Source organism: Chinchilla lanigera, unplaced genomic scaffold, assembly GCF_000276665.1.
Source record: "Chinchilla lanigera isolate Chin_1 unplaced genomic scaffold, ChiLan1.0 scaffold00006, whole genome shotgun sequence".
NCBI lineage: Eukaryota > Metazoa > Chordata > Mammalia > Rodentia > Chinchillidae > Chinchilla > Chinchilla lanigera.
This window is the reverse complement of record NW_004955407.1, coordinates 27,657,334-27,670,674: the sequence shown is the minus strand read 5'-3', so window position 1 is coordinate 27,670,674 and position 13,341 is coordinate 27,657,334. Positions and strand designations below refer to the sequence as shown.

At 33.2% G+C, this 13,341-nt stretch overlaps 2 long non-coding RNA genes across 2 annotated transcripts; one reads left to right on the top strand and one right to left on the bottom strand.

Annotated features, from left to right (window-relative positions):
• Positions 1 to 377: 377 nt before the first annotated feature.
• LOC102023113 lies at positions 378 to 11,208 on the bottom strand. Its single transcript, XR_259591.1, has 3 exons — positions 10,722 to 11,208; positions 3,972 to 4,133; positions 378 to 613 (listed from the first exon to the last, which is right to left on the bottom strand). It is a non-coding gene; the product is annotated as an uncharacterized LOC102023113 (long non-coding RNA).
• On the top strand, positions 744 to 3,405 carry LOC102022882. The gene is made up of 3 exons (XR_259590.1): positions 744 to 789; positions 1,242 to 1,389; positions 3,320 to 3,405. It is a non-coding gene; the product is annotated as an uncharacterized LOC102022882 (long non-coding RNA).
• Positions 11,209 to 13,341: the final 2,133 nt, after the last annotated feature.

The window sequence follows — 13,341 nt, the reverse complement described above, 5'->3', positions numbered from 1 at the left end:
CCACACACACACACACACGTACATGTACATGCACATACATATATATATATATGCACAAGTTATGTGTAAGAAGCACCTTTAGTATCCTTCTTCTGCCTTGTGCTTACATACACAGTTTGTTGTGTAATATTCTCACAGAATAAAAATACTTATGTATATATAAATATTTATATCAAGATAAGATAGATTATCGTTGATATGACCAATGGATATTTCAAAATATTTGGTAGAAAGTATCTTCATGATCAGTTCATTTTTAATAGAGAAGACATGTGAGACTTAGAATAAGTCACTTGCTAGTGTCTTAAATCCCGGTATTTAAGTAATTAAATAAGAAGATAAAACACAAAAAAAGATAAAACTAAGTAGAGGTTTTTATTTCCATGACATTTTTCTTGATATTCAGACTAAATTTTTAGAATATCCGTAGTCTTTCCTTTCCTGTAGGCCTTCTTTCAGTGATGGATAAGAAAGGAGTCAGCTTCCAGGACCGATGGTCTCGTGAGGATGCTGCTGTGCTCCTTCGGGTTGCTCCCATGTACATGGTGACTAAAAGTTAAGCTTTATGAGAACAGAAATCCTTCCTTTTTTGTTCATGGGTGGATTTGAGCATCTGTAATGGAACCAGGGACATATTATGCATTTAGTAAATATTTATTATTAGAACATTTATATAATTTTTCTAAGTTAGTATTATATCTATTAAGACTCTTACATTGTACATGTTTTTGATTTTATTCCTAGGAGCAATAACGATGGTGCCCCTTCAGGAATGGTGCCCCAGTGAAGGTAAGACTGAGGTATACTTGGATTTATTTGATTTACCTGGACATTAAAACACTTTGACATGGCATATTTTGATAACACTGCTAAGTGATTCCATGCTGCAGATATAACACACCTGTATACTTAGGGGAAATGTTAGTGTTATTATTTAAAATCAAAGCCAGTAAAACTATGCCACTTTCACAGTTTAAGACCCAATGTAGACTTGCGAATTAGTCATGCAATACCACCAGAGGCACATCTGCATTGAGTGCTAAAGGGAGGAGGCAACGGAGACTCAAAATATGCCCTGGAATATGTTAGGGTGTCTACAACACAATATTGTGCAAATGAAAACATTGCAGAAAGCAATTACTTTGTGCCATGTCTATAATGAGGAAAAAACAAATATGGCAGGAAAGAGGATGATTTAACGCTTTTATTTCTCTCCTTTTCTTTTGCCTGCTATCTTCTAGAAAAATGAAAAGCCCACTCTACTGTAGAAAAGTCATATCATAAGAATGAATCATCATATACATAGTTAAAAGTATGCAGAATGAGTGCAGAGTATTATTTCCAACATTTGCATCATTTTTAAGAAGTGGAAGCAACAGATTTGGAACAGTATGTATTAAGAAAGTTAGAAAATAAAATTTAAAATTCAAAAAATTCCCTCCACATTTCTATGCCAATCAAAGTTTACACTGCCCAAAAACTTCGTAGATGTATTAGAAATGCTTGCAGATTGGGAGGTAAAATGCATCTGTTACCCATTGTTAATTGAGAGAAAACTCTATTGATCATATGTGAATAATAATTTTCTGGCCAGAAAATCTGCTTAACATTAAATCATTTCAGTAGCTACTTATAGGAATCTTCTGAAGTTTGCAAAATGAAAGCCCACAAGGAGATGGAGCAGGGGGAGAAGGGAAGGGTGGGAAGGGAATGAAAATAGGATTAAGATGTGTTATATACATACACTAACTTCCCATGGTGACTGGTGTACACATACTAATAAAAAAGATGATGCTCAAATTTTCAAAAATGTTATATAATAAGATTATTGAATTAATCTTATGATCAGTTTATTTAATTGAGCACCATCTCATCTCTGTTTTTTTTTCTTACACAGGGAGCATATGCATATTTTCTCCTTTTTTCTCAATCTCATTTTAAGATTAAAAAATACGATTTGTACCTCCCTGAAATGTTTGTCATCTGCTTGCCAGTTCTAATACACTTTGGGATGACTTGACAGCAAAATATTACTATAGAATCCTGTGATTTTTTTTAAAATATGAAAAGGTTTTACATTAATATTGTTTGAAAAGCAAAGCCTTTGAAACATCTTTATAGCAAGTGAGAAGAGCAGATCCTGTCTTAATACTCCACCTACTACATGGCTTTATTGAAGCACGAAAGCATGGAAAAGTTTTATGACTCTGTGAGCTCAATGATGTTTATGGGCATAGCTTGAATACCAACCTAAATAGGGTTACCAGGTTGTTCTAACATAAAGGATGTCCAGCTCAATTTTTATTTCAAATTAACAACCACTAAATCTATTTTAGTAAAACTGAATCTCAAGTATTCCATAGTGTCCTGATATGTCCATTTTATGAGGTTCCCTAGTGAAACAAGCTGTTCTCAAAAATAATGATAAAAGTATCTCTCTGTAAGAAGAAGAAAATACCATATACAAGAGTGTTGAATTAGCCTAGGGCTGGGGTAGATTGAGAAAAAACTAAAATTTCCAGTGAGAGACTTAGTTTAGCATCTGAAGCTTTGTAGAGTGATATTTTACATGCAGCATATCCATGGAATGTATATTGTCTGCTGATAAAAATTCATTTCATTCAACAAACATTTATTTAATCACTAGCTTTTACCAAGTACTGTAAAACAGCTGTGGTTTTTCTTATCCAACAACAAAAATAATAAATTTAGAACCAAAATGCATGCATGCTGGTGTTCACACATATCCAGATAAATAAACACATTGCCTTCTTTCATCTTTATTCCTCACTGATTTTGCTTAGCTCACACAAGTCACTGTATAATTTAACTTCCCATCTGCATAAAAATGGATGATGTGACCATGCTTTCATAACCTGACATCAAGTTTCTAGGGAACATATCACATTACCACCTGTCTTAAAGGATTTGGGTCTGACTTTTGCACATGTAAAGTGTTGCCTCACAGATAAATTCCAATTTTCATATTTTACTCTTTTACAAAATAAGCTGCGGTATCTGCTTTACTAAATGATGATTAAGATGGAGAGGGATTTTAATTTGCTTAAAACTTTAGTAAGAAATTTTTAAAGGTAACTGTAGTTGAGTAGTCCATAAATGTCTACATTAAATTTTTCCTAGAAGGAGAAAAAATCATAAATAATCAGTGGAGTTTTTTTCTCATTTATATCACCTTTAATTTTTGAAGTGAGATGGAACTGGGCCTATACCTATATTTTGCCTTATCGCCACACTGGAGCTTGAGAAGTAGGTAGTGAATCATGTTGCCTTCTTTCCGTAATGTTGGTTTTAATTTCAGTGTTTTCAACAATAACTCAAATACTCAGCAAACACTATGCTTTCACTGATGTGAAGAACTATATAAAGACTACAACAATGAATACATTATGGAGGGTGAGTAATGTAAAATGTTTGTAACATGCTGTATTAGTGACATTTCTATAAAATTGGCAGTGTATGCGGATTTTCATTCATTTAGCTGTTATCACATTTGTAATGTTTCTAATAAAATATTGAATGTTATTTAAAAGGTAGCTCATTTTTATGCTTTCCCAAAGTCAAATTTTATCCTATACATCTTCTCTTTTTCTCAAATCAGTCTTTAATGTTAGAATCACCAATAAACGTACTGACTTTTTGAAGGCAATTTAAATTATTCTTTTTCCTGAGATAGACTGAAGGGTCCCATATGTTGATTAAGACTGAGTAACATAGAGAGTAACTTGAAACCAGGGGAAACATTTTTTGGAGAAGCTTTTGACCCAAACACTAACCAAAGAGATAAATTCTTTGCTGTGGTTTTAAGTAGTGGTGCCTAAACAACATGATAAATGCACTGACATTTACAGAGTTCCCAATTAGAGCCAAGATATCTTAATGCACTCTTTGGCATCTCAGAGCACATACACTCCATACGAGGGGCTCAGATTTATGGTGTGAACGCAGCCTACCATATGCGCCACAGCTCTTTCCTATTTAGCTCTTTCCTCCAGCATCTGGACAGATTTGCTTCTTTGTTTTGATCATTCCTTTCTTGACTATTTGCAGACTACGTTTTCTCCTCTAAAAGCCTTTCATCTATTTTCTTCTCATTCAGATCTTCCAACATATATCTGAAATAGAAAAGAAAGGCATTTACAACTGTTTGACCATTTGTTCTTATCTGAAGCTAACACACTTATATATATTTTCCCACATAGCACAATATATTCAGTCACTTCAGCTTATCTTCAGAGAGACTGGGTCAGAGTGTAGGAAAAACAAATATACTAATTGCTTTTGTAATGTGGATTTGGATAACATTTACTGTAAAATAATTTTCACTTAGCAAAATACTGCCTAAACAATAATAAAAACTGAATCACATATAATTAAAAATTCTTGAAAATCACTAAGATATAACTTTTTGGGTTGAAACACTTTCAAAACCAGCACCTGAAAAGATTCAAGACCTACTTCTGAATTTTACGTTAAAAATTTCATTAGCAATTAATCATAGTGTTTGACAACCACTATTGAGTATTTTAGATGCTAAAAATAACATTAATGTGAGAAAATAATTATTTTGATGATTCATGTGCCCAAATATTTTAAATGTAAGTTGTATTTAAAATCATTAAACTCATATGGGATTCAAGTTAATTTTCCTAAAAGTATCCCTGATATATTGAATTTATATGGGTTAAAGAGCTCCTTTAAAGCCAGTTGGTAAGAGTTCATTTGAAATGAATATATGACTATGTAGGTTGGCAAAGCTCTTTGGTATACAGGTTCACAAAGACTGTTCGTGATACTTTAAGATTTACCAAAGTGAGATTCACATCACAACTCAGATAAACCTTATTGGCGATGATGCTGCTACTGAACAAAGGTATTCTTCAGTATTTATTAAATTGTAAAACTTGTGACATTTTTAGACATGAGAAAATTTTTGTTAGTTCTAAATTTTGTGGTTTTTGTCCTTTACATTTCAATACCACATAATATTTTGCATTTTCCTTGTAATTTACTTACATGTCATAAGATGCCAATAGATTTTTTGTGATGTAACAAAGTTATGCTTTACAATGAATATTTTGCTTGCAAAAATAAGCTTAAAGAAATTGATTATACATATATTGTGAAATATTTTTGAAAATAAAATGTGAAGTATAAGTAATTCAACATAACTCTAGTTATTTTAGGTTACAATCATAACATATACTGAAATGTGTTATCTTCATATCACAGATACTTATGTTGGCAGGAGATATTGACATTTTAAAAATATAGAATACAAATTTCGGAATTCTGCCCAATCATTAAAGTATAGAATATTCCAGCTTAACTTTTTCTCCAATTTTTACAATTACCTTGCTCACAGTTAAAATGGACAGCAACTGTTTTAGAAACTCATTTTTGATTAATGCTTCTAAATTTTTCTTTTTTTCATTGAAATTACAGCTTTTTGTAACTGTATTTACTCCAGTCACCTGTAAATTAGTTAATGATTATGGTTCCAATAACAGATATAAATTGGAAAAGAAATTTCAGGAAAACATAATCGTTTTGGGAGCTATAGCACAAGAGAAAAAAGCATGAAATGCTAGAAATGCAAGAAAAATGGAGAGGTGAGCCAATTGGTTAAGCAGAATTCCACTGGAGCACTGCTATTGAATTGAAAAATTATAAAGGAGAAAATATCAATGCCATTTTCCCAGAATAAAAATTTAATATTTTAAATATTTATTCCCATTTCTGTATATATATGCATACACATTACACATATGTATTTATTCAACTGTACTTGGCTAATATTTATTGTGTTTATCTTGTGAAGCAATAGGTTAAATACGTCATCTTACTGAAATCTGAAGACAACTGGATACTACTCAGTAGTGCCTGCGTCAAGTCTGATGAAATGCTAGTCAAAGTGGGAGTTTGATATTTATTCCCCAGAGTGAGCAACTAATTTTGGAATATACAATCATGCTAAGGGAAATGCTTCCAGAGGAGAATATTTTTCTTTTTTTTTTTTTGGTTTTTCTCCGGTACCGGGAACTGAACTCACGACCTTGCACTTGCCAGGCAGGCACTTTGCCGCTGAGCTAAATCCCCAGCCCCTGAGCTAAATCCCCAGCCCCAAGAGGAGAATATTTTTCAATAACCTTAATATCTCTAAAATATTAGACTTGCTGGAACAAATATAAGAATGTTTATTATTATAAACAAATATGGGCGCCATCATAAGAATGTGTTCTGCTATTGATTACTACTATTGATACATATTGCAAGGAAACACTGATAATGATTTCCACCTGAACTTGTTTACAAAATAGTAAATATATTCTCTAGGAAGTCAGAAATACATAGAAAAGAATAAAGAACAAAGTAAAAATGGCAATTTATAAATCCACCATCTGTTTTAAAAATGATCATGTTTGAATTTTACTCTTTTCCTTTTGGTCACTATGTGTGTGTCTCTGTGCATGCTTGTGTAATTTTGTGTAATTATTTTTCTTTTAGTAACCTATGTTAACCTATGTGACAGCTTTGTTTCACTATGGACTGTTTGGCATGGTATGAGAACACTAGAATTTCACAGAGTTTCAAAGCTCAACCTTTGAATTCTGACATCCTGGAATGAAGTCCTAGTTCCCTTTCTAGCTATGCATTCTGGCAAATTAAAGGGGTCTTCTAAAGCTCAGATTATTTACATGGAAATAGTAACAACTATCTTGCAGATTCAAATGGATTGATCCATGTGACATATTTCATTCAGAAGATATTACATTTATTTATTTTCAATAGCTACTTGGTAAGCCATCAGTATTACAGGCTGTATTTTTTTTTTTTTTTCCTCCGGTACCGGGAACTGAACTCACAACCTTGCGCCTGCCAGGCAGGCATTTTTGCCGCTGAGCTAAATCCCCAGCCCCTACAGGCTGTATTTAAACAAATATCCTATAGAATCTCAGAAAATTCTTCTATAAATTAGAGAAGACTATGTCAGTACACTCATTTTCAAAAGACGGATTCTTTAGTAGCCATTTATGTATGGCAGTTAAAGTATGAAAAGAGAAATTAAAGAGTAAATTAATTAAACAACTGAAATAAGGGAATAGCTTATGAAAAATTATTAAACTATAAATCTTCACTTTAATGGGTTGACTATCTTCTATATTCCATTTACAATTTTTAAGAAAATATATACTGTCTAGTGCAACAACAGTTTGTCTCTTTAGTAGTGTATTTTTAATCTGAATTCACAGTGTATGTTCAAGGTTTTCATTTGTTTATTAAACTTGTGTTGATAAAAAATTTAACAGACTAATGGAGCGTAAAACATTGTTTAAAGTTGTCTTGCTAGGCTAACACAGAGGTTAATATTTTACTGACTTGCATGTTTTCCTGTCCATGCTTACGGAATCTCTTAAATCTCATGATTCAGAGAAATTAATTAACTGAGTTACTATTTGAGAGCGTATCACTTCTGGGAATTAATGTGTCAAAAATAAAATCTATGTCGTTTGTTACGTAAATCTATGCAATTTGTTAGAGTATTACTAATAATACTGGACAAAGTTGGACGTACAATTTAGTTAATTTTTAAGCATCTCAACAATGTACAGTACTATAAAAGTAGAAACTTCGAGTCTTCTCAAAGGTCACATGGTGAAATTCCCATGGTGAGTATAAGTTGAGTTTGCAAATATCACAAGAAGGGATGGTTTTTCAACATCTGCCTTCTCTATAAATTCTTAGTAGAACATTCAATTTACAACAACATCTTTCTCTTTTCACCTCCATATGCGCTTGAATTTTTCCAGTCTTGTTGGTTCATAAAAAAGATTTAGAAACACTGTCATAAAGTGTGGCAAACTAGTAATCTCAGCTATGTTTGTTAGTGTTCAAGACTTAAACAATTGATAGTACTTCTTATTTAAAAAAGTTTTAGCTAGTACTCTCATGGAAGTATCTGGAAGGCTAATGTGGGAATACCATAGTTGAAAGGTCAAAAATTTCTGACGTAGTAGTGGACAAAGCAGGGATCTCAGCAATAAGGAAGCTGATTCCTAGCATGCCTCTGGTAGATTAATAATCTAAATTGTATGGTTCTTGGTGGCTGGGAAATTTTATTATCCTTTGAGTTCTTAATATAATTTCTGGCCCATAAGTGTATAATAATAAATACTGGTTGAATAACTAAATTAATTCTCTAATCCAAATTTCCCAGAAACAAGAACTCCTTCCTGTATATTAAAAAATATATATTTAAATTTACTAAAAGATATTTCAACAAGACAAATTTTTCTATTCTTCCTTGGAGCAACAGATCCTACCTCCTATACTATAATCTAGAAGCTATGGGCAAGGACTTTAAAAGACTTGAAAGTCAATTTTATTATCTGTACTTTTATTTTCAAGATAATTATAATACCTCAAGACTATGTATTCCAGAATTTGCCCTGCAGTTGTAGGTATTTTACCCTAAAGGGCCCCTTCTGTGTGTACAGAAATATGATTATGAACCAAGCCAGTTGCCAATAAGCAAATGAAAACCTTGAACATACACTGCAAATTCAGATTAAAAATACACTACTAAAATATGTAAATGTACATATTTTAACATATTGGAAATGGTGTAGTATAGTTCAACACTTAATTTCTGCTCAATGTATCCTAGCTCAATACTAAATGAATTACCTTTTGTTTCATTCACAAATTGCCCAAAACAAAGTCTCTTTATATTTAGACCACACTAGCACAACTTATGTTTTCCTGGACATTTTATTTGACTTTGTTATTAAATTATGAATTGTGTCATTAACTTCTTAAAACTAACAGTTGACTCAGTCATACATTTTTAGTAATGGAACTCATTTTCTTCCAGAACTTTCCATGACTTATTACTTCCTGTTGAAACCATCCTGTGACTTCTCTTTATGTCACTCTTCAGTTGGATCATTCACTTAGATCCATGACTTCTTTCTTTTTTGTGTCTTTAGGTTATACTTTTTTTTTCATTTTCAGAAGAGCCATGTGAACAGTAGGACTTTATAGCTTAAATATTTCCTTTGTAGATTTCCTTTCACATTTAAATAAAAATATTTCTAAACATAAAATAGAAGTTTAAACATATTTTCTGAGACAGATGGCAGTTCATTCTCTGATACAACATAACCTGATGCCAAGCTATCATCTTTCTGCTGTAGATTACTTTCCCATTGAATAGTGCGGTGATTTCTTTTGTCTTTAGATTGCTGAAATTTGTCTGCACTTTTCTCCATTTCATTCTTTCTATAATCCGTGAACTCCTTCAACAAGAATCTTTCTGTTTCTGATATGTTTTCTATAATTTCTTATCTGGTCCTCCAACAGATATATGTAATAACATATATCTTCTTAAAACTTGACTTACATAGTCTAATATTTTTACTTCTTAGTGTTTTAAAATTTTATCTAGATTACCTTATTTTTATTGTGTAGATTACTAATGCAGGATTGCTCATATCAAATATTCATACTGATTATATTTTAATAATTATAGTAATCATATTTTTAATTTCTAAGAATTCTTATGCTTCTTTTCTTTTTTAATGACAGCTTGCTTTTATTTTAGACATGCAATGTCCCCTTGAAGCTCTCTGTGGTTTCTAATCTGTATTTTTAAAATTATTTCTATTTTTTTGCATTATATTTATTTCTTTTGTGACTACTTAGTTTTCTCTGTTGAGATTTTATATGTGGTAAATGCTGGTCTATCACTCATATTTATAAATTAGGTACTGTATTGGCCAATCTCTACCAGCAGAATTTGCTCTGCAGTTGTAGGTATGTTACCCTAAAGGGGCCCTTCTGTGTGGACAGAAGTGTGATTATGAACCAAGCCAGTTGCCAAGCAAGCTTCTCTCTAGATTTTGAGGCTGCTTAGCAGGTAGGGTAGCAATGAGCACTGTCTAGAAGACACTGTTTTCAGGATGGAGTACTTGGATTTATTTTATTCAGCAATGCCAACTTCACTGAGGAGATCCTGAAATATCTCTCTTGCTATTTCTTGCTTCTCCACACAACCAGTGGGCCTGTCACTGTGAGACCACCCATGAAGGTCAGGTTGAACTCTGATATTCTCTATAGCTAATCACTCCAGGTTTAAATTCACCTGTAACCTTTATCCATCCATAGGCTAAGGTGTGATTTCTTTGACTAAGATTTTCTCCTATGTAATTCTTTTGCTACTATCTTCTAAAATAATATTGATAATTTAGTCTGTTTTTTAAAACATCTTTCCACTTTAAGCATTTATTGTTTCTGATATACTTATTTCAGTAGTATGTTAGGAAAAACTACTTAATATACTGCATAATAAAAGAATAATATACTGCATAATAATAAAAGAAGATAGAACATTTGATAAGCTGTGGACACTATATTGGCAACTATGTATCAGTCATTATTTTTGATGGAAAGAGATAATAAAAGTTTGTTACTTCTAAATTCAGAGAAACCAACCAAGCTCAAGAAAACCAATGTAAAGTGGAATGATATCCTAGGCTAGTAAATATGGGGAATGATTACATCCCAAGGTTTTAAAATGGCAAGAGTAAAAATTGATGACTGATTTCCATAATAACTGAAGAAACTGTGTCTTATAGCAGGTATGGCTTCTGATAAAGGGATAGAATCAACCAATAGGAAGGAAATGGTAACAAATACTTCACCTCTCTTCTCACTGCCTCTGATTGGCTGCTGACTCCCACTAACGGAACCCAGTTGGCACAGCGGGGTGAAGAGAACTCACTGAAATCTGTTATGCAGGTCAGCCTCCAGGGTACAAAGCAGGTAACCAAAATGGAAAGTGGATCTGGATGGAGAAATGGGAAACACCCAGCAGAACTCACCCTTCTGCATTCATTTTGTGTTTTGACCAAATGGAACAGTGTGTGCTCAACACAGGACCACCCACAAATTCCCATCCAGTGTGTTGATACAATTCAGTGGTCTACTCATGTGGAACTTACAACAGAAGTTAATACCTGGGCTCTCATAAAAGGCATGAAAGTGAAACAGAAGAGAAAGTGAAAAACAATATGCACTGTAGCACTTCTCTGATGCAGTGTTTTATTTCTGATGCAAGTCATGAGGCCTGATTTCCTAACTGTCCTTTCTCTGCTACCCAATACATTTTTTTATCTCTTCCAGCACCTCAGACAAAGAAACTCTGTAAGGGACTGGGGATTTAGCTCAGCGGCGCAGCGCCTGCCTGGCAAGTGCAAGGTGGTGAGTTTGATCCCCAGCACTGGAAAACAAACAAACAAACAAACAACAACAAAAAACAAAAACAAAGGAACACCGTAAATGTTGAGGTGAACCTGAATGATCTGAGTTTGTTGTGTTCCTGCTTTAACTGTGCTGCTGTCATATCTGTTGGCCAGGACTTTTAGGCAAGGAAATACTGAGAAATGCTCCAGCGAATGTTGTGGGCTCCATACACGACTTCCTATCCTAATTATGTAGCAGGAACTCAGTTTCACTTTGGAATTTGGGATCAATCACTTTAGCTAATAAGTTACTTCTTCCTCCTCTTTAGGGGTTCAATCATATGAGGAAATACTAAAAAGTCTTCAATAGCAAATCAGGTTATTATTTATCATTACTTAATAATGCCTAAAATAGCATATACAATGATTTAAAGCTTAGAGGCAGAGGAAATTTGGAATATAGTGTTAGAATTTAATCTATTTCCATATCTCTATATAAAAATCCTCAAGGATTTATGAATGTGGTCCTGAAATAATTAAGACATTTCTTGTATCAGATATGTTTAATTTATTTCCTTTCATAATGTTAAACTTAGCTGGGTGTGGTGGTGTACACCTGTAACCCAAGAACTCAGGAAGCTGACACAAAAGATTGTTGTGAGTTCGAGACCAGCCTAGGCTACAAAGTGAACTCAAGGCCAGGTTGAACTACATAACTAGACCTTGTCTCAAAAAGACAAATAAAATAAAACAAAAATTTGTTTAACTGAATGGAACCTCAAAGACAATATTGTACAATCCCACCCAACCCTACCTGGCAAGCGCAAGGTCGTGAGTTCGGTTCCCGGTACCGGAGAAAAAAAAAAAAAAAAAAAAAAAAAAAAAAAAAAGTGTTAAACTTGGATAGCACCTAAATTTTAAAGAAGTAGGGAGAAATATGGTTTTTTGACTAGAATATAATTGACCATGAGAATAGCAACTAAATGCAGTCACAGCTCAGTAGCCATGGGGGTTGGTTTCTAGGACTTTTGTGGATGCCAACATTCAAGGATGCTCCAGTCCTTTATCTAATGAGGTGTAGTATTTGCATCTAACCTGGGAACATTTTCTCATATACTCTAATATGTAATACAGTATGTTATGAAAATATTTATCATGCTGTACTATGTAATGAATAATGACAAGAAAATGAGTCTGTTCATGTTTGGTAGAAATGTAGTTTTGTAAAAAAATTTTTTTGATCTACACTTGTGTGTATTCATACATGTTAGAAACCTTGAATGTGGAGAGTGGGGAGGTGGCTGTAGTTAAAATATTATTGAAGATTTCACAATTTGCCTTACTGTCTGCTATACTTAACCTACCATATAACATATCTACTACAAACATTATTTTTAGTTAATACATTAATAAGTTCAGCGATGCTTTCTGGATCTTAAACATAAGGTAGTATGACATGCCAAACATGAACAAAACAATTTACATAAAATATTTTATTACATTTTAAAGAATTTCACTAGATTTTTTTCAGAAGTTCCACCCACTTCTAGTTATCTTGTATCTGATATACTTGAGATTCCTGAAGACAAGGGTGTCATTTTTGGAGGGGCCCATGAAGATGTCCATAATTTTTCATGTGTTCATTACCCAGTGGAGTCAGTGGGGTCTCCAGGGCCCAAAGCTGTGGCACTGGCTGTGGCTACACTCTTCAAACGAGCTCAAGAGCAAGTAGTTCAAGTGTATACTTGACATATTTCCAAATTTTTCTTGGTAAGGTTGCAGAAATGTTTGCAGTTACTGACACATTATTCAGATTTTATTTTTTAACATTACTGGTAGTAAATAGACTTACATAACTGTTCTGATTGCCTGTTTAAATTTTTATGTGTAAAAGTAGATCCCATGCACACAACAGTTGTAACCTGTAAAAGAAAAATAACTAACTAAACCTGGCCCTGATCTGAGAGCTGCATGGGGAGTTTTCTCTCCACCTGCCTGGCATTCCAGTGCCTGAACTGATAGAAGCAAAAACATTTTAATATAGAACACCTCTGCATGGTCACAGGAATGTACACATACT